The sequence below is a fragment of the Falco cherrug genome, chromosome 5, assembly GCF_023634085.1.
Source record: "Falco cherrug isolate bFalChe1 chromosome 5, bFalChe1.pri, whole genome shotgun sequence".
Classification (NCBI taxonomy): domain Eukaryota; kingdom Metazoa; phylum Chordata; class Aves; order Falconiformes; family Falconidae; genus Falco; species Falco cherrug.
The window spans coordinates 32,279,098-32,298,668 of NC_073701.1; the positions used below are offsets into that span (position 1 = coordinate 32,279,098).

Genomic DNA, 19,571 nt, shown 5'->3' on the forward strand with positions numbered 1-19,571 from the left:
ATAAGGCACAGGCACAGCCCGTGGTAGCGGTGAGGGAGATGTCTGTGAGTGTGTAAGAACTCATTTATGTACCATTGCCAGTGCTTTTAACACATCAGATGTCTAATTTCTGAGGTTTCTCTTTGAAGTGTGGGCTCAATAGACTGCCTTGCTGGGTGTGCACGCATTTCTTTGCCCCGTATTCATTACCACATCCTGCAAGTTGTTAATGGGTCACCTCGAAGGTGCTGGAATGTCCTGTCTGAAGACAATTAGCAAGGTGCACATACGCCTCTTGGCCCCACATACCTGCTCCTGCCTGAAACCAGCCCTGCAGCAGCGCTGCCCACGATGTCAAGTGCTAACATGGGACTTATTAGCATATCAAGCCTGCACTTCTTGTAGGGTTCCCCCAGCTCCCCCCTTAGTTTTAATGACCTGGGGGAGGCTGGATGCAAACAGGACCAGACCTGCCACGGGTCAAAGGAGTGAGGCAATCAAGGAGGCAGAGATTTCCCAAGGGGGGGATGGACTTGCTGGCTGAGGGCTGGGATAATGAAACTGCTCAGGAGAAATGTCAGCTTAAATGAGTATGTGCAAAAAGCTGGTTATTGCAGCAGGATTAGTGGGCTGTGGCTGTTTGCAGGGCAACAGGTCTCGCCAATTGTTAGTTTGTAATGGTTACAAGGGTTGTGTATAAATATCAATAGTTAAGTAAAGAAACATGTACGAGAACAACTGTGGATGTGAATAACCCACTCTTTATTTAGAGGATGTGAAAAAATGTGTAGCTTTAATCAAATCTGCTGGGGAAGTGACCGCGGAGGAGATTTGGGTGTGACGAGGAAATGGAAATGTTTGCCTGGAGAAGAACAGCCGAGCACCGTGGTGGAGACCCAGGGGCACAGGGGCAGGAGACCCTGGCAGAGGGTAGTGCCTCTATCCATGGGTCCTCCATTGGTGATGGTGAAGGATTTTGAGGGCAGTTGTCCCCACTCCACTTCCAGGATTGAGGCTGGGGGGGCAGAGCAGTGGGTTTTGTGGCTACAAGCACCCCTGGGGACCTGGCTGGTGAACAAGGTGAGGTGGTTTTTTTTGGTGTTTCCTTCCCCTGGGGGCCTGGCCAGCCTCCATGCCAAGCTATGGGGGTTGTGTGGAGCCTTCTGCCATTGTCCTCCCCACTGCTTACCTACGAGGGTGACATGGGGTGAAACATCCTTCCTCTGTCAGGTTGGGATGCTTCTCTGTAAGGCTGGGTGGAAATCAAGGACAGGCTGAAGCTCAGCAGAAAACTTTGCAGTTCTGTGCTAAATTTGTAGCCACTAGGACTACGGGTGCTTTAATTCAGTGAGTCATTGCTTGTTCTCATTAAAGAGTCTGTGGGGACAGCTTTTCTGGCACATGTAGCAGGGTTGAGGTGCAAAGGGGAGCTGCTGTGGTCCGTAGCCAGAAAACCGGTCCCAAAGGCATTACCCCAGCTGGAGGAGATTGGAAAGGCATTTTCATGCAAGAGAAAATTGATAGCCCAAATGAGAGACTTGGTCAGGAATGATGGTGCTTTGTTCAGGAGAGTCCTTCCTGCAGGCTGGTGCAGGGAGCAGAGCCATCCTGGCTAGGCACCCCGTGGGGTGCCCCAGCTGTGGGACATGAGAACACAGGCAGGATGGATGTGCCGATGGGCCTGAGAGAGTTGGGTGGAGAAGTGTGTCTTTCTCCTCCCATTTCCCTTGCCAAGACAGGAAACTACAGGATTTCAAATCAGGGCATGCTTTCCACTCACCTTTCCCACCACCCCTGGCAAGCAAAAGCTTGTAGTTTACTTTCTGGAGTTGATGCCTAAGTGTGTATAAAGAAATGATGTTTGAAAGGCAAGAGCTTCAGAAAACAGTGATGGTAGCTGTGCTTTTCAAGAAGTTAGCTGCTGTTGAAGTACCTGGCAATATCTTATTGCAGTTAAGGGTTGTGAGGATGGATAGTACTCTCCAGACCACAGAAGTAGTGGTAAGATGTGCCATGGGTTGCGTTACTAGTCTCTTGCTGGTAATGGTGGTGGTTTAGCATGCAGCATTGCAGAGAAACCCTGCTGAAGTTGAGGTGTGGTTCCATAAGGTCCACTGTAGGAGTAATTCAAAACACAAATGTTCTCCACATGACTTTATGCTGTTGATTTATTAAATGACAGTAATGATTCTCTTTTGGGCCTGCTTTTGGGTTTGCAGCTTCTCAGTATAAACCCCATTGTATAGTTCTGATTTGGTAGGGACTGAAATCTTGTCATCCATGTTGGGTGGGGGTTTTTTGTTTTTGAGAGGGTAACCAAGAAAATGACTGAGCAAAGTCCTTGAAAAACAGCTTCTATCAGACTCTAGCCTGTACTGTAGTTGACCTACTTCAGGTCTGGAGGTTTGGTAGGAGACATCCTCAAATGGACATTTAACATGAATAGTTAGAAATAGTCTTAATTTTCATTGCATTCAGAATAAGCAAATGGTTGCAGGAGTACTCGGTAAAGCTGTATTATGTGAGTGAAAAGCAATGTGCAGTGCCATCATGCAAGGCAGTCAGAAAGGGGCATTCACATAGACTATCTTTTTATCCAGTAACATTTTGCATGGAAGTTAATTATATGTAAATACATAAAAAGTTACTGATGTTCACCTGATCTGCACTGCTAATTGGAACTCCAAAGAGCTGTATTATGTTTGGTAACAGATTGATGGACCTGAGCAAAGCTTGTGTTATCTCTAGGATGGAGACAATTGAATTATCATTCAGAAAGATGTCAAGACGGTTATATCATATACCATAGTTTATAGATGCTTTCTTCAGTAGTATTGCCTTTAGTTTCCAATAGGTAGCAGTAGGCTCAGTGTTAATGTTGCCATGATTGTAATACAGCCTTTATGGATGTAGGAATCTGTTCAGGAAGCACCACATTCTGTACTGCAGATCAGACTTGGAGAACTGATCCCATCCATCAGTGGGTGATGCAAACTTAAACTAAACTAGTTGACAGCTTTTTTTTTTTTTTAATGTTGAGTTGATGTCCAAAACCAGCATATATAACAGCAGCATCCTTATGGAGATGAGCTAGAATGATGGGAAACACAAACTTGTACCTAAATTTCTTGGACTCGGTGTTTACTTGCAACTGAGAGGAAGTCTTAGGCCGCAGGGCATAAAGTGCCACCTCTTTGTAGGTGGTCTAGAGCTGCAGTTTTCAGACAGGCGTTCAGGTGCTTTTTGTTATTAATTTTCCTTTAGAAAAGTTTTAAGATCTCAGGTATACAAATTAAAGAGTTCTGGAAGTTCCTCTACAAAGACAGCTACAAGAGGATAATAGGACTGAGTGGAATATTTTTGGCACTTTTCCTCTAAATAATTAATGATGCTGTTTTGCTAAAGCTGAGCCATTTTTCTGAGATGTGATTTCAGGAATATTTTGTTAGATTCTGAGAGTCAAGCTGCATGCCCTCATCATCTACAACCCCATCACTTGCAAGGAGTTGGTAAGAGGCATGTTGGGGTGATGAAGGGAGGGAAAGGGAAAATAAATAGGTAATCAGTCCTGTTCAGTCTGTTGTGGCCCAGGTTGGGTTTCCCTGTTACTTAGTTGTGCCTGTAAGGCTTCCAACTTACCAGGCACAGAGAGATCCCAAAAAGGTAGACTAAATTTAATTCTCAACTTGAAAAAGTTTTTTGTCCTGAGAAAAAAAAAAAAATCTCTAATGAGCATCTGCTTCTTCTTAAGCTGCTTGGAAACTTTGGGGCCTGCCCTGAAGGATAGTATTGATGTCTCCATATTCAGAGGTTTGACAGGAAAATGTCTTTTACCATGTTGGCAGGCATTATCCCTTGGGTAGGAAGAGCTGACATTAATATGTCTAAGGGAAATCCATGTTTCCTGGCTATATTGTACTGGATGCAGCATGCAGTAAAATCTTACTAGGTTGGAGGAGGTTTTAGATAAAATATTTTGTCAGATTACTCCAGCAGCTAAAATAGGTAGGAAAATAACAGCTCTATGGGCAATCTAGTGATTGAAACGTATTGAAGATGTCTTCAGACAGCCAGTCTGAAGACGTAACATGCATGCTTAAAAAGGTAAGACATCAGAGGCTGAACCTCCAGGGATAAAAACGTGGCTGCGATCTATCCTCGTTTGAGATCCTGCTGCTGAAAGGTGATGCCAAGGAATGCTGGACCTGAAAGCTGGGTACCTGCAAGGACAGTGGCCACCTGGCATGCAGGGACCTTGATGGAGTGGCTGGATGAGTGTTCATTGCTGTGTGGCAGGACCCCAAGAACCAGTATAACGAAGGAGCACAGTATGCCTGTTCTTGGGGTCCCACCAAAACCTGTGTTCCAAACCATGTAGGAAGGTGGTACCGAGTGTGAGTGATGTCTTCCAGGAAAAGTCTGGAGCTGAGCATCGTTGCAATAGGCATGCATTGCATGCTGCTAAGTCTTTGTCCCTTTGACAAATCCAATACATTACTTGGTGTAATCTGAAAAGTCCTCATGAGCAGGAAGCTGTGGTTGGCAGTGAGTGACCCTGACTACTTACAGTGACAGGCTTTCAAAAGGTCTTTTTCTGAAGTGTTGCTAGTGTATGAGTGATTTTTAGTCCAATGTACTTCATAAACTTGGAAATGAGTCTCAAGGAATAAATTTTCCTTTTGACTGCTGTCAGAGAGTTTCAATAGTTTGTTTATCGAATCTGTACTCGCTCTTTCGTGAGCCTGAGAAATGATGGTTTGGGGTGTTATCTCCTTTCCCAAGCCTCATTTGCACTGGAGCAGTATTGTCTTATTTGCTGGGGACAGCAAACACGTGAGAAGTGCTTGGAGCAGATGCTACTGTAAAGGTAACTGTGTTGTCATTCCTTTCAGCTGGAAGCATACTTGTAATTTTAGGATTAGGTTTGGGTGGAAATGTTACTTGATTTGTTTATAAATACACCCATGTGGCAATTTTGTTTGGTTTTTTAAATAAATGTCCCCTAATACAAAACAGAGGGCAAACAGAGGTGGCTGAAACATTGCTCATATCCTGGGTTCCCATGTTTATCAGTGGTAGCTTTATAGTCTTCTAAACATCAATTTTTAGTTGAAAAACTCAAGACGCAGACATACAGATCTGGAAGCTAACACAGTTCCAGAGCTTACTATGCTCCTGGCAGCCACCTCAGGTCTTCTGTCAGATTATTTCAGACCCATTTTTTTCTCCCAGTGAGTTACTTTTCAATCATCTAGAGCCACTGCTGTTCTGAAGTTTAGGGAAGATGCTCTGTGTCCTCAGGTAGTCATTAAGAAGTCAGTCAATTTATATCAGCTGGAAATCTCACAGTGGTTAAAATAGTGCTGGGTGCTGGGAGGGTGAGAAGATAACGAACGCTTTGTCTGGGGTGTCCATACCTCCCATCACCATGACCTAGCTGCAGGCAGAAAACTAAGCTCTGCCTTACCTCTCTGTGTAAAGTGGGGATGTCGGTACCTGCAGTGGGAGCCTCGTTGAGTTGCTTTGAGGTCCAGAGACAAAACACATTGTTGTATGTGTATTTGTCAACCTTGTCCATGTTCTTTCACCAATAATATGTCTGTGCTCAGCACTAAACAAGCAATGCATGTATTGTGGCTAACCATTTATGTAATAAGAGTCATTAGTTTAGCATCTTAAACCCGAGCAATACCAGCCAATAAGTGTTTTGATAGCGCATGGTGTCCTTCCACCCCTCAGTCAGCATTGTCCTTCCTCCTGCCTTGCCCACAAACAGGAGCAACTGCTAATCTCTGCTCTTGATTAATGGCATTTACCATCTCTCAGTCCAAGAATCTATCACACACTCACAAGAATAGTTCTGGGAATTATTTCAGGAGTCCACCCCCTTACCACCCAGTAGGATATCTTTGCTTGCCCTTTTTGGCAGAGTTTGCCTATTCAGTTTGTAAAGGTCTTCAATATGGGAAATTCCACAGGCTCCCTCAGCAAACCTGCCCAGGGTTATCTTTACCACTGGAAAAAAAGCCTTCCCTAATGCCTGAATTAGGTCTTCCTTGCTACAGTTTGAGCCTGTAAGTTCCTGTTCTGTGCGCTGTCATTGTGGAGAACAAATCAGTTTGTTGCTATTTGCAGCAACCTTTGATGTGTTTGCTGACCTCAGAGCAAATTTGATCACTCTTCTCTCACAGGTCCAGACCTTTGATTATTCTTGTCCTCCTCAAAGTATTCCTTTCAGTTATCTGATTTTTTTGTCCCAAGTGCAGGTGGCACAGATTTGGGTTTTTGTGGTTACACCAATGTGTTAGATCTAGTTGAGTTCAACTAAGGAGAATGTTTGGTTGACTGAAGTAACTCGTGAGTCTTGAAAACTTTCTTTTATAGACTTGGTACTATCAGTCGAGTTGCCATTCTATTGATTTCTTATGTTCTTATTTCATAGTCTCGCTGCCTTAAGAAATCAAGCTTTTATTTTTGAAGGTTGAGGCTTCTAGGAATATTGGTGATCACTTGCTTTGTTTCCTTTTGAGATAAATGCTGTGTTTTCTTTCCAGTTACAGGTGACAGCAGGTGATCAGCGAGGTCATAACAGAATGCATGTACAGAAATTGTGTGTGGGGAGCCTAAATGTCAAAAAAATCACATGATCCACTAGTCTGGATTCTTTATCTGTCCCTGGTGGGATTTGTTTGTATGGCTGCTTTGCTTCCCAGCCCTTTTGCACATTAATTTTCAACCTCTATTCTGCAGTTTACAGTGGATTACCTATGAGTTCTGTGCAAAAGTAAGTCTAAAAAAAGGAAGCTCGTTGGCATTCAACTGAACTATGCATCCATGGTGCCACTGGAATGCTTTTAGGAACTGAAGAGTAAAAAAGGGTTAAACCAACCCTTCCTGTTGCCCAGAAGTCCCTCCCTTTATTTGAAAGTAAATAAATGCTGTTCATGTTCTGTAGGTCGGCTCTAAGCTCCTTTCCTGGAGAAGCTTTCCTTTCCTTCTCTTCATCCTCATAGTTTCAGCAGAAAAAAAAAGTCGTTTTAGATATTTTGATTGTGATCCATAAATTGGGATAATTATTGTTATTTAATATCTTCAGTGTTCAAAACAGACAAGATCTGGTAACCTTTATTGTTAGCTGTTTTTTAAACGGGGTAGTAAGACCAAGAATATTTTCTAGGATAAGATTTTTTTTGAGGGCAAACATAGCCACAATTACAAATAATCCCCACCCCCACCCCCAGTATTTATTTTCTTTTCTGAAAGTGGAGGATGTTTTAACAATAAACATACATTTTTAAATGATACCACGTCTGTGGAGTTGCACTTAAGTCATTTGCAAGGCTACACAGGTTGTAAATGACTCCCTGTCACTTTGAAAAACTGCTTTTCTACATCCTACAATAAAATAATTCACAAGGTCACAGAACATTTGCAAATACTCACAGGGTACCATTCATGTAGAATGGCAGGTGAAGGAGTCATAAATAATTACAGAGTCTTTTCTTTGCCTTTGGTGAGCTTAGGATCAGGACATGGTAACTAGCTGGCAAATGGAAAGGGAGCTAAAAATACTTGAATAAACGATCTGTTTCATGGCCGTGAATACTGAATACACTGGGAACCTTTACAATCTCTTTGAAGATCATTTGCAGCATATAAGAATAAATTATTTAGGTAAATAAGGTGCAGCTAGCAAATTGACAAGATTTAGGTTTTGCTGCTCTAAAAGGCAAGTCCTTAAATATCATTGTAATGTGCAGATGAAAAATCTTGACTTATTTATCGTATAAAGTTTTGAAAGAGTGAGACGGTTTGCTGAGCCTCTAGGAAGTCTTGTAAATCTCCTGTAAGAGAGGGCTCGCTGTGACACCAATACAGACAGTGACGTATCCAGGTGAATTTGCAGAGCGCTTTTAGAAGGACTGGTTTTTCAGTTGACAGAAATTAGGGGGGACGTACTTGGCCAGAGGAGACCCAGTGGTTTTCTTGTGTCCCTGAAGATGGAACTCACGTCAAGAGGCAACAGTCGAGTAAACTTGGGGATGTTCAGAAGCCAGGTGCGTTCTCCTAATTTACTTGCCTAATTTAGCTACAGCTGGTGTATGTGCCAGCGTGGCAGAGGTGGGGCCTGCCAGACCGTGCAGGTTCCCACTCCACCCTCGGTGGCACAACTGCATTTTCAGCATGAGGGAAGCGCCTTGCTGAGTACCGGGGACTGGCATTGCTGGCGTATAGGGAGGTGACTTGGAAAGAGCTCTTGTAGCAATGCTGAAAAACAGCGGCTGCTTAGCAGTCAGCATTTAGTTGCAAACCCTTAAAAATTCTGTTATTTATTCTGATTTTTCTGATTTTGAATCCTGCTCTTGGTAAACTGATGGCTTTTAAGAGCGGTCAATAATAGATGCATTGGTTAGAGGGTATTTTCCTTAATGTTTTAAGGAGGGATTGGAGTAAACAGATATGAAGAAAGTTGTCTACAGGGAAACTTTGAAGTTTTGCTTAGTCTCTAGGAAGCAAATCTGTAAATTAGAGCTGGAATTAATCAGTAATTTTTTTTTTTTTGTGTGTGTGTCATTCTCCTGAGCAGACTGTTGCTGGCGTGCAACTACAACTTTGGTATTCTTTTGAGATAAATTTTTTGTTGTTGTTTGGGAATTAAAACTGGTGTACCTGTAACTCACTTCTCAGTATGTAATTTCAAAGAATACCATAAATTTCTTTGCCTGTTGGTATTACGGGCTTGAAGAATGATTGAACGTGAAGTTTTATTAACTGTAGCCCGAACAATTTCAAAGATACAGGTTGTGCTGGAATCTTTTCTGACAGGCCTTACTCATAATGGCCTGAATATGTTCAGGACAGCATGATCTATAGCTTTTAATCAGCTAATGGATTGAACCTCACAGTGAAACTTGGCTGTATTCAGGTGGGATAGAACAGAAAGGACTTTGCAATTTTAGTTTTCAGACTGGGACAAGTTTCTGAGGGAAGCAGCAGCATCATTCCTGGCTGCTGGTGAATGACAAAGCAATGTTATAGCACAGAATAAAAGGTTGCATTTAGCTCATCTTCACTGAAGCCTTTGTAATGGTTTTTGCCCTTGTCCTGTTGTAGGATTTTGGATCTTTATATGGCGTTATTTTGGTCTGGCTATGGGTAAGAGCAAGTAAAGCAGAGCAGAGGGAGATTACCACAATTCAGAGATACATTTCCACTGTAAAGCTTTACAATCTGTCCTTTTCCCCTGGACTGCAAGTTCAAATAGGTAAAAAAGGCTGTGTAGAGAAATAGGCAGTGGTTGGGGTCACCACATTTTGCCCTGGTCATTGCTGCAGCACTGGCGAGGATGTGCTGTCGGGGTGGTCCAGCGGTGGGAGAAGCACGGAGGCATGGCCAGGGACTGCACCTTTGAGTTCAAACCCAGGCATGTGGGGTGTGCACCCCCTGAGACTGTCCAGGGAGATGGACATATACGTAGGATGTCTGAAGCAGTGTACTGGAGTTTATGGAAGTTCCCTTGTCAGAATGTCTTTGTGTCTGGGAGCTCTTCATGTTGATTAATGAGGTTGCACTTTTCCATATTTAGTTCTTCTGTCAACCGTTTCCTTTTTTCTCTTAGTTCAAACTTCCAAGACTGGGGAAAAGAAAAAGAAAAATCAGACAGACAGGTTGATTTAGGTTTTGGGGGGAGTAGGAGTTGCCACGGGATAGAAAGGAGGAGTCATTCTCCTTTGAGAAGAGTAAGAAGATGAAAATTGCCCTGTAAATGTGAATTCACTAACTTTTAACTGTGTGTGGGGTGAAGGCCCCAAGCTCTGTGCCTGTAGTCCTAAGGTAAAATGAGCCTTTCTTTGTTCTCTTTCAAAAAGGAAGATAGGTACTTACCTGGGGATTGGCTGGCACCGCTGGAGCTGATAGCGCAGGTGCAGGTGATGTTGTTCACAGCCACGTTTACTGAGGTGTAGATTGAAGCTGGCTTGCCTGCCCTTCTAAATTCAGTGCCTGTAGGGTAAAACAGACTCTCCTCCCTTTAAACAATCTCAGATTTCTTAAATGTTAAATGTGATGTTCACGCCTGGCATCGCACAATGGAGGTACTACATTTTTGGTTAAAAAAGGGGGGGGGGGGGGGGGGGGGTGTGATACCAAGATTCTTTGGTAATACTCTTTTCTTTTTTAAAAAGACATTTATCAGTCACTGCAGAGTGGGCTGCTGAGATGACTTAGAAACAGAGGCCTGCAGAGCTGTCGGACACCCAGACATGATTTAAGTCACAGGGAGCAGTGTGGTGTTGCTGGTGGGGATGGGAGCATCCCAACCGACTCCCCTTCCTGCCAGGAGCAAGGCAGCTCTCTGCAGCAGCTTGTTGGGGGGTGTCCCACTCCCCACTCACCGCATGTGCAAAGCAGGACCAAAGCTGCTGGGAGGGCTGTGGCAGAGGTGGAGGAAGAAGAGCACGTTCCTGGGGTCTCCCCTCTGCCCGGGGAGGCCGTGGCAGTGCACGGTGGCCCCTGGGGTGAAAGTTGCACTAGTGGGTGCCCTGGGGACAGAGCTGACCCCCCTGCTCACTCCCAGCCCTGTCCCACACACCCCTCCATTCCAGCAGGGCAGTGCAGGAGAAGGGGTCGGTGGTGGGGAGCTGCGGCAGCGATGCGGAGCCTCTCCCTCTCCCACTGCTGCGCTGGGGTGGGTACCCGGAGTGGGTATTTAAAGGGATTATTTTACATGCTGTTACAACAGAAGCTGGAATGTGATTCAGCCCATAATTAAAATGCCATAGTTAGGAGCTGTCTGCATACAAGCAGTGCCGTTTTCTCACATGTGAAAGGCTCGTACTATAGCTTTGCAGGGAGACCGCCCAGAAAGATGGATTTTAAGCTGTTATGCAGAAACTTCTCATTGCAGAGAATCATCTGTGAGCAAAGGTAATCTACTTGAGGGCTGGCCCTGCCAACAGCAGAGCTATATGGAGCCTGGTGTCTTACACTGGAAGGTTTTTTTGCAGCAATGGGTGGAGGAGGAAAAAGAGAAACAAAGTCTTGTTCCACATGGGACAGGAGTGATTCACAGCCCACTTTTGTTACTGGTGTGACTTTGTGTTTGCCTTGCCCAGGAGGTATGTCATGCTAGGTTTGCCACATGCAGGTTTGCCACATGAAGTTCTATCAAAGAGCTTCAGATCAAATGGGAAGGGAGCTGGTGGGTGGCAGGGGGAAGCTGGTATTGCATGGGGTTGCATGAAACCCATGACCAGCGAGTGCATCAGTGTCACACTCAAAATTTGCAGTGGATCCAGCATGAACCATCTCTGCCTTCTGCAAAACTTGTCTGTAGAAGAGAAGTGGTGTTTGGTGAAGTGTCACTTGGATTTTGAATGAGAGTGAGCAAGAGTTTATTTTATGGGGAAATTAAAAAATTGTCCATTATCAAATTCTCTTGAGTGGAATGGGTGTATCAGTTTGATGATGAGCTTTCATGAGAATAAGCCTTTGATCCGTTGCTGTTGGTGCAGTTAGCAATCATTGCTCATCTCAAACTTTATATGGCACAGGGTGGGGTGACCTCTTCATGAGGTCACTCTACTGGGAGAACTAGCATTCCTGGGCTGGCTAGCCACCGTTTTGGTGGTAAGTTGCATGAAGAAAAAGTTTTGAATATGTTTTTATTTTGGCTTAATATTAATTGTATCAGAAAACTGTACATCAGAAGCACTGCAGAGTTTGGTGGTGATAGAGGCAGGGTGGCTGTGAGCCTGGGGAACCTCTGGTGATAAGGAGGTAGTTGAGGACCAGCTCACACCTTGGGTCTAAGGAAGCCCTGTTGCCCCCACAGCAAGGGGATGCCCATGCTGGAGCTGTGAGCTGCCACAGGCTGAGCAAGCCTGCACAGCAGTCAGTGGGTTAGAGCACAGCAGGTGTGGGTAGGAGCGAGCCTAATAAAATCCCACATTGTGCAGCTGTTGTAGCCACCGCACTTGCACCGCTTGAGTGGGAATGCCTGGCTGGGCACACAGCTGCTCCCAGCATCTGGGTTCCAACTCCTTTTTTATAGGTAGGACATTTCCCAGCCACTCCTTGCTGGATTCTCCCCAGCTCTGTGCGCTTCTAGTGAGAAAATAAATTTCTTGGTGTGCCAGGGAGTAACCTTGTAGTGGAGCTGAGTGGGATGCAGGGCTGCCAAAAAGCCTGCATGGGTGCAGGCTAAGCTTAGCAGATGTGCTCCCAGCCCTTTGACAGCGTGGGGAAAAAGCCTATTCACCTTATTAGAAGAAGGTGGGTTGGTAGCATCTGCAGCCGCTGAGGCTGGTACACATGGGGGTGCCTGTGCAGCCTGTCTGTCTTCCATCTCTGTGCTACAGGTAGACAGACAATGAACCCTTGTCCCTCAAGTGCAGCAGTGTTCCTCTCTTTGTACATGCCACCTATGAGAGATTGCAGTGGCAGTTGGGTAAGTCATGAATATTTACACTTTGTGGGAGAGGCTGGTTGGGGTGTGTGTCCATGTCCCAAGGTGTATATCAAAGGGATTGCTCTTTTATATGAAGTTTCCACAAGTGGAAATTTCAAGCAAACCCTCTCATGGATAGTTGCTGTTGACTCCAGCTGTCCCCTATAAGTGGTCTTCGAGGGGCGGCATGCTGGGGAGGTGACGGGAAATCCATTGCTATGAGAAACTGGCAGGGGTGGGCTTTGTGCCAGGGCCCCTCCTATGAAGGCCAGACTCTTTTATACCGGTCCTGAAACTCACATAACACCAGGTGCTTTCCCTCATCAAGATAAATGAGATAGAAAGGCAGTTTTACTAGCTCTATTTTTTGCATATAGGGACCTCATTATTACCCCTGAGTGGCTATGGGTATGTGTTTGTGTGTGTATGGTTTGCAGACCATCTGCCGGCATGGCTGGTTTTGTGGGTACAAGGACCAGTTTTTAGGCAGGCTTTTCTGATCTGAGCTTTGGGTCCTGAACTGATGTAGGTGTGTAACACCACAGCATTTATACTGGAAAGGTGGTGCCTGAAATACCTGGGTTGAAACTGAGCTGTGGGCTGGGGAAGCCTCTGGGGAGTTCCAGGGAAGCACCATGGATGAGCAGAGTCAGATGGCAGATCCCTTTGGATAAGGGGTCAGGTTGGACTTGAGTAGATGGTTGTGGGCTCATCCAAGACTGCCTGTGTGATCTTCAGCACAAATGCCACGATTCAGGCACTTGACCACAGCTCTGGAAGGAGAAGGTGAATTTTCTACCACTGACTCGTCAGAAGAAGGGAGGTTGAAGCCCCTCTCTGGAGATGGCCATCTCTTCCCCTGGGTTTCAAGGGGAGCACATGGGAAAACAGCAAGCTCTTCCAGCCATTGTTCTGGTCAAGCCATGGCGAGAGTCCTTTCCTTGGAAGAAGGTGCTCTGTGGGGGAGCTGGGGCTGTGATGGAGCTGGTGCCTTGGGGCTTTGCCTGCTGGTGGGAGGGGGGGCTGTGGTGGACATGGTTTTGGTGAGCCCACCCTCCCCAGGGGCTCGGGAGGAAGAGAGAAGCCTGAGCCTGACTGAGGAAGGAGGAGGAATTATTGGAAGTACAGTTAATCTTTCTTTAATTAGAAGACGTGCTAAATTAAAAGGCCCAGGAGTGATCCCATAGATGTCGGCTTACTGAGAGATAATAATTGGTGTGAGAATCTAATGTTTTGCTAAGCTTCATATCCGCGTTTGATAGCATTGTTGTGCTTTTACATACTTGGTTAAACTGAGAGAAACTTGACCCAGATAGCGAGCTCAAGCTTTCTTCAGGACTGGCGTTGGACAGGTTTACTTAATAATGATAATGATGATGAATACAACAATAATAATGATGATGAAAATAATAATAAGCATTATCATTGTCTATTGTCTATAATCTTGGAGAAAATAGCAGCTAGCCTTAGAAACCTCTGGAGAACAAATCTCTTTCTGATGGCAACTGTGAACTTAAACTTTTGACAGCAGCACCTACAGGTAAATTTCCAGAAGGGTAAATCTGAGCTGTGGGAGGTAGGATGCTGTTTGCATAGAGCAGGCAGCCCCTCGCTTTGAGCATCACACAGCAGAGGTGCCCCGGCTCTGCTCAGGGGCAGGCAGAAAAATCTGCTGTCATCTTTTCAAAGTACAGCAAGAAGTTTTTCTTGATTTGTTCTGAGGTGTTTTAGAAAATTCCTCTCGTGCTTTGGAGGTCGGGACTGGCTGTTAAACCCTGGCTTTGCCAAATCGTTTGTGGGTCCTGCAGGGTGACTACTGCTGCAGTCCCTGTCCAGGTGTCCCTCCATGTCCCTCGCTGCGGGACCTGGCATGGCTCTGAGCTTACCAGAGTGCAGCGTGGGGCATCATCCTACATGAGCACATAGCAGCAAAAGGCAAGCTCAGGTGCTGACATAGGGACTTGCCTTTTATGTATAAAATTTAAGCCACAAATTCTTTTTTTCTTTTACTGTTGCAAAGGAGCTGTACTTTTCTTTACAGTTAGTAGGAAACACCAGCTCTTGCTTTATGGGATGTCAGCATTGGTGAGGCTGTGCCTTAAGCAGAAATAAATCCTCATTCATCCACAAAAGGAGAGTCTGTCTGTCAATCCTTACAGAAAGTAAGAGAAGCAATTCCACTTCTATTGAGGGAGAAGCATGAGGTTGGGGAAGATGATGGTGTTCATACCTGAGGATCGCTCAGGCTGGGTATGTTACAGCTAGTGACACTTTCAGCTTGGGTATTCTGCAGAAATAAAGCTTGTGGCACATGAGAAGGAAGCTTGTGGACTTCCGTGGGTCTTTGGATTTTGACTTGAAAGCACTTTTCAGTGTGAAAGCATGATCTGAACCTGAGCAATGGTATTAGAACAAATAAAGATAATAATGGCAATTTTATTGATGAAACATGGTTGCAAGGAAATAAAGGCTGTTCTTCTGAGACTGGCTTTCTGATACAGTAACACAGTCAACCCAGCGCTTTTCTGACTTAAACCAATTTTATATTAATGTTTACATCAACTGTGATGGAATTATTCCTAGTTTACATTGGTAGGTGAGAGGAAAAATCAATCGCAGCGTATTGACCTTCAAATGGACTAATTACATGCCATGCTGAGCTGGGTGTAGAAAAGAGCCGCTACTCGCGTCTGCAGAGCTCTCTCCCTTCCTCCTGCTCCACGTGGTGGCCAGGGACATCTGTGGTTTAACTGCTCAAACAGTCAGCAAAGTTCTCCTGCCTCTTCAGATAAGATTTTTTTTTTGAAAGATCCTTTCTCTGGAGCCCTTCTTTCAGCAGTCAGCACCATGGCAGATGAAGGGCAGGCTGTGGTTTCACAGACCTCGTTATGGCCAGGTTCCACATCCCAGGGAAATGGAAAGTCTGGGGGATGCTGTCAGCATCTTCCATTTGCTGTGCAGACCCGGCAGGGCATGCTGCAAGGTGCAGCCCCCAGGAGGAGAGTCCCAGCAGAGCCCAGAGCCAGGGCTGGAGGTCGGTGAGTGAGGCGGGGCAGGTGCCCTGGCTGTTGCAATGTGGTACTGGAGAACGGAGAGGCTCCCAGGACCTCATCCTGAGCTCAGAAACAACACCCCGTGGTGCAGCTCCGGCCAGCGAATGCATGTCCCTTGCCCCCCCCCCCCCCCCCCCCCCCGACTCTGACCTTTTTATCTTTTTTTCTTTTTCCCAGAGAGAGAGAGGGAAAATACCTGACAGTTTTGGTGGTTTGGTTTTGTTTTGTTTTTTGTTTTTTTTTAGAGTTGCTCCGAATCTCACTCATGTGTGAAGTGAAACCTGAGGTTGTACCCAGTGTCACATAAATAGTTAACCCTTCTCTCATGTGCCTGTTTTTGTGTGTGGTCTATATTCAGGTCACAGAAGGATGCTTTTTCTCTCTTTGCTCAGGGGCTTATGGTCTGGCTTAGACATAGGATTAAATACAAGTAAAAAGAGATCAAGACATCGATTCAGCAAACCACTTGCATTTAATCCTGCACCTCCCCTTAACAACAAAAAAAATACTTGCAGTGTGACTGTAATCAGTATTTACCATCTGAAATTTAAGTGTGTGCCTTTGTGCATGGCTGCATCAGCACACAATTCTGTATGTACGTAGCAGAAGGAGAGGGGAACGCTGGCTGAAGAGCAAATATTACAGACGCTCTCATCTCACTGAGACCTTTACAGCCCTGTGCTCCTACCTTGGGTATGCTTGCCTTACACCCACGTGGCCGGGTGGCTCTGAGAGCAGCACATCACCCTGCTGGGGGTCGGGGCGTGGTTTTGGGATGCTCTGCTTCGTGGTGGAAATCACACACCTTGCTGAGGTGGTTTCCCATTCCACCTTCCACGCTTGCAGAAATGGTTTGCTTTTGCTTTTGCTTCGGCACACGCTGTAGTGACAGATCTGAGGCACGGAGCAAAAGTGTTCCAGCAAATGAAGGGCAGCATTTTATGATTTTTTTTAAAAAGCTTTCAAGAAAAACTGTTATCGGTAACCGTACAGTCCCTAGAACAAGAACTGCATTCACCTTGCGTTTATAGCAAAGGCTGCTCTGCTGTCTAGGAGGTATGTCTTCACTTTTCATTTCAAATGCAAGGAAGTCCTAATATTTTTTTTTGTTTTGTTTTTGCTTTGTTTTGTTGTGGCAGTTGAGAAAGAAAACCACAGAAGTTTCCTCTTCTTTGAATGCACTCTGCCCAAAACACGCTTTCAGGAAATACTTGTTCCTGCCTGAGAGAGTGCTGGAAGCTCTGCAGTTCATAGTCATGGCACAAAATGTGTGAGGCTAGATCATTTTGCAAGCTGTCCTAATGCAACCATCAGTCGTCCTAAAATGAAGGAAATTAGGAGGCTAAATAATGTTAAGTAGCTGATAATAGTAATTTAAAGAAGACATGCCAATAAGCAAGTTTTTCCTCTGAAATAGCTCATTAAAATATTGTTAGTCCAGCTAATTTTAGGAATGCCAGCCTGCAACTTCTAGCTCCTTGTCATTTGTACAGCCTTGTTGTATTGATTTAAAGCATTTATTACCTAGTTAAAAACAGTAGTGTTCTTTCTTTCCTTTTTTTTTTTTTTTTAATGTGCTTTTACTTGGGAGAAGAGTGTAGGGTTTTTTTCCGAGTAAAACAAACTTTCAGGTTCTTATTGTGTTTAGGGAGGTGGCTGCTGGCCTGGCTTTCACCAGCAGCACCGAAGAAAAGAATTAACAGGTAAATTAACCTGTTTTCTCTAGTGGGCAAAGGCCATTTATCTGACTTTTGACTAGAGCACTGACTCTGTCAATTTTATTTTAAAGTCTTCCAGCATTTTGCATTCAGTGAAAAATCCAGTGTTAAATGACATAAACCCAACATCTCCTTTTCCAGTCAGCCATGCGATCCAATTGATTGTTTGTATAAGTTTTGTGCAATTGTCAGCATTATGAATTGATGGTGCTTTGCTTGTCCCTGACTGATGATGATTGATGTGTTTTGGCATGCCATATTTGTTCATAATTCATTAACTTGCCTTCCTGCCTGGGTTCATATGTGGCCAGAGTTTACAGCTGTGTAAATTAAGGCACCGCTTGAGCAGTCGCCATCCCTGCTGACCTGAGACTCTTTCTGTTAAAGACAAGGTAAGATTATCTCATCTCATTTTCAGATGTGATGTTTGCATCGCTGTGGGGCAGGGAAAAGGTGCTTGTGGTGGAGAAGTGGTTTCTGATTGCTAGCCTCCTTGCATTTGAATTTGTACTCGGCTCAGCTGGCAGAGCAGCTGAAGTCAGGGTTGGACATGGATGCTAACAGACACTGTGCTGCCAGCCTCTGCTTTCTGACAGACAGATCTGCAGCATGTTTTATATGTAGGCTATACATAAGGAGGCTCAGCAGTGAAAGAAATAAACGTTTTGGCATTGCAGAGCCCATTCCTGCTCTCATTCTCATTGCAAGATCAGTGCTGATGGTAAGCTTTGGTTTTAGCAGGGCTTTCTTGCTTTTGACCCAGCTAGTGACCTTTGAAGTGCCCTAATCCACGCGGTACGGTCTCTGGACAATATTCTAGCCAAATTACTCATCACAGCAGTACAGTCCCTGAAAGGCTATAAATGATGCATTAAGCAATGCAGTAGCATCTGCCACATGTGGTTCCTTGTCTCAGGGATGTTTGCATGCAGGCAGCTCTTTGTTTTGCTTTGTGCTTAGGCAGAATTAGGGATGAGTGTGTGCACATGAGCAAGAGAGAAGTGCACATTGCTTGTATTTGCGTGGATGGTGGTAAAGAGGTGTACCCAGTGTCAGCACTGCAGCACCAACCTGGCAAAGCCTTTAAGCTCATGAGGTGTGAATATGTCAGAGTTCAAGGAGGCGCCTTAAGCACCTTCCTGGGTGACAGCCAGATTACTCAGCACCTTTTGGGTCTGAACTCTGGGAGCAGAGGTGAGATACGTGCTGAAAGCAGTGGAGGTAAGGCAGTATTTTTTGTACAGCTTCCAACAAGCAGTAAACACTGCAAAGGGTAGGCATGCATTCAGATCAAGGGCTCCATCGTATAGATGTTTAATGCTGAAGGCAGCCTTGCTGGAGCCTGCCAGGCTGCTCGTTGGATGGGACTGTGGCAGGAGGTGCCTGCAGTGGAGGGGGAGCACAGCTCTCGCACCCCCCATGCCTTCCCACTTGCCTATGCACCCAGCCATGCAGCATGGTCCTGTGGCACCACAGCCTGGCTTCCATGTCTGGTGTGTGACAAAGCTGCGAAGGGGAGGTTAAAGTTGCTGAAACCATCCCAGTTGGGGTGAGCTTTTGCTCCAGTGCCACTCAGGAGCATTGCTGTGACAGTGACAGCGTGCATTACCCTCCAGGTTCACCATTGAGGTGTCAGGGTGACATCCCTGTCACGCTGTGAAGGCTAAACTAACATTGCTGCAACCGCATGAAGGGCTGCGCAGTGCCGGGGGGGTGGGAATGCGAGCACTTGTGATGTGCTGCACAAGTGTGACAGCTAAACGTGTGCAGACAGCTTGGTGTAAATACGTAGGTCTTGTGCACTGTTATCCTTAATCAGCAAGGAGGTTAATAACATTGAAGGTGCTTGGCCTTAAAGAAAAGGAAGGTGTACATTGCTAAATTCATGCAAAGATTACTGCAGAATTTAAATATGCCTTAGGAAATTCATGCCCAGAACACAGGTAGGTTTTACTTGAAGTATCAGCATTTGGGCTGCTGGGGTAAACTGCTGCAGTTTTGACATGTACCTGGGGAATAACACTGAAAATAGCCCATCTACCAACTGAACCTACTGTGACTGTCTCTGATTTTATAATAATATTATCCAGGAGGTCCTGCTGCTAGTGGTTTTATCATGATAGGCACATCTGCACTGGGAAAGACTAGCTCCTTTCCCTGCATGCCCAGTATTTTCAGGGCAGATGAGGGGCAGAAGATTAGAGATTGGAGGTTCCCGCAGATGCTTTGTTCAGGGCCTCTTGAGGAATTTATAGAAATGGACTCCAGTCTTCCCCATTTCAGTCTAGTGCCTGAATACCAAGATGAAGTTTCTTAATGACAAAGCAAAACATAATGACTCAGGGAAAAGCATGATGTCTCGTAACAGTGACA

General features: G+C 45.2%; 1 protein-coding gene across 3 annotated transcripts in view; it reads left to right on the forward strand.

Moving 5' to 3' along the window:
* ABTB3 (ankyrin repeat and BTB domain containing 3) overlaps positions 1–19,571 on the forward strand; it is a 187,641-nt gene that overhangs the window by 57,747 nt on the left and 110,323 nt on the right. Inside the window, exon 1 of one of the 3 annotated variants that reach the window (XM_055710672.1) lies at positions 16,408–16,536. The exons of the other annotated variants lie outside the window; for them this stretch is intronic. The gene's annotated coding sequence lies outside the window, so the exon portion shown is untranslated. Of the gene's footprint in view, positions 1–16,407; positions 16,537–19,571 lie in introns of those variants that run through there. 3 annotated transcript variants of the gene reach the window in all.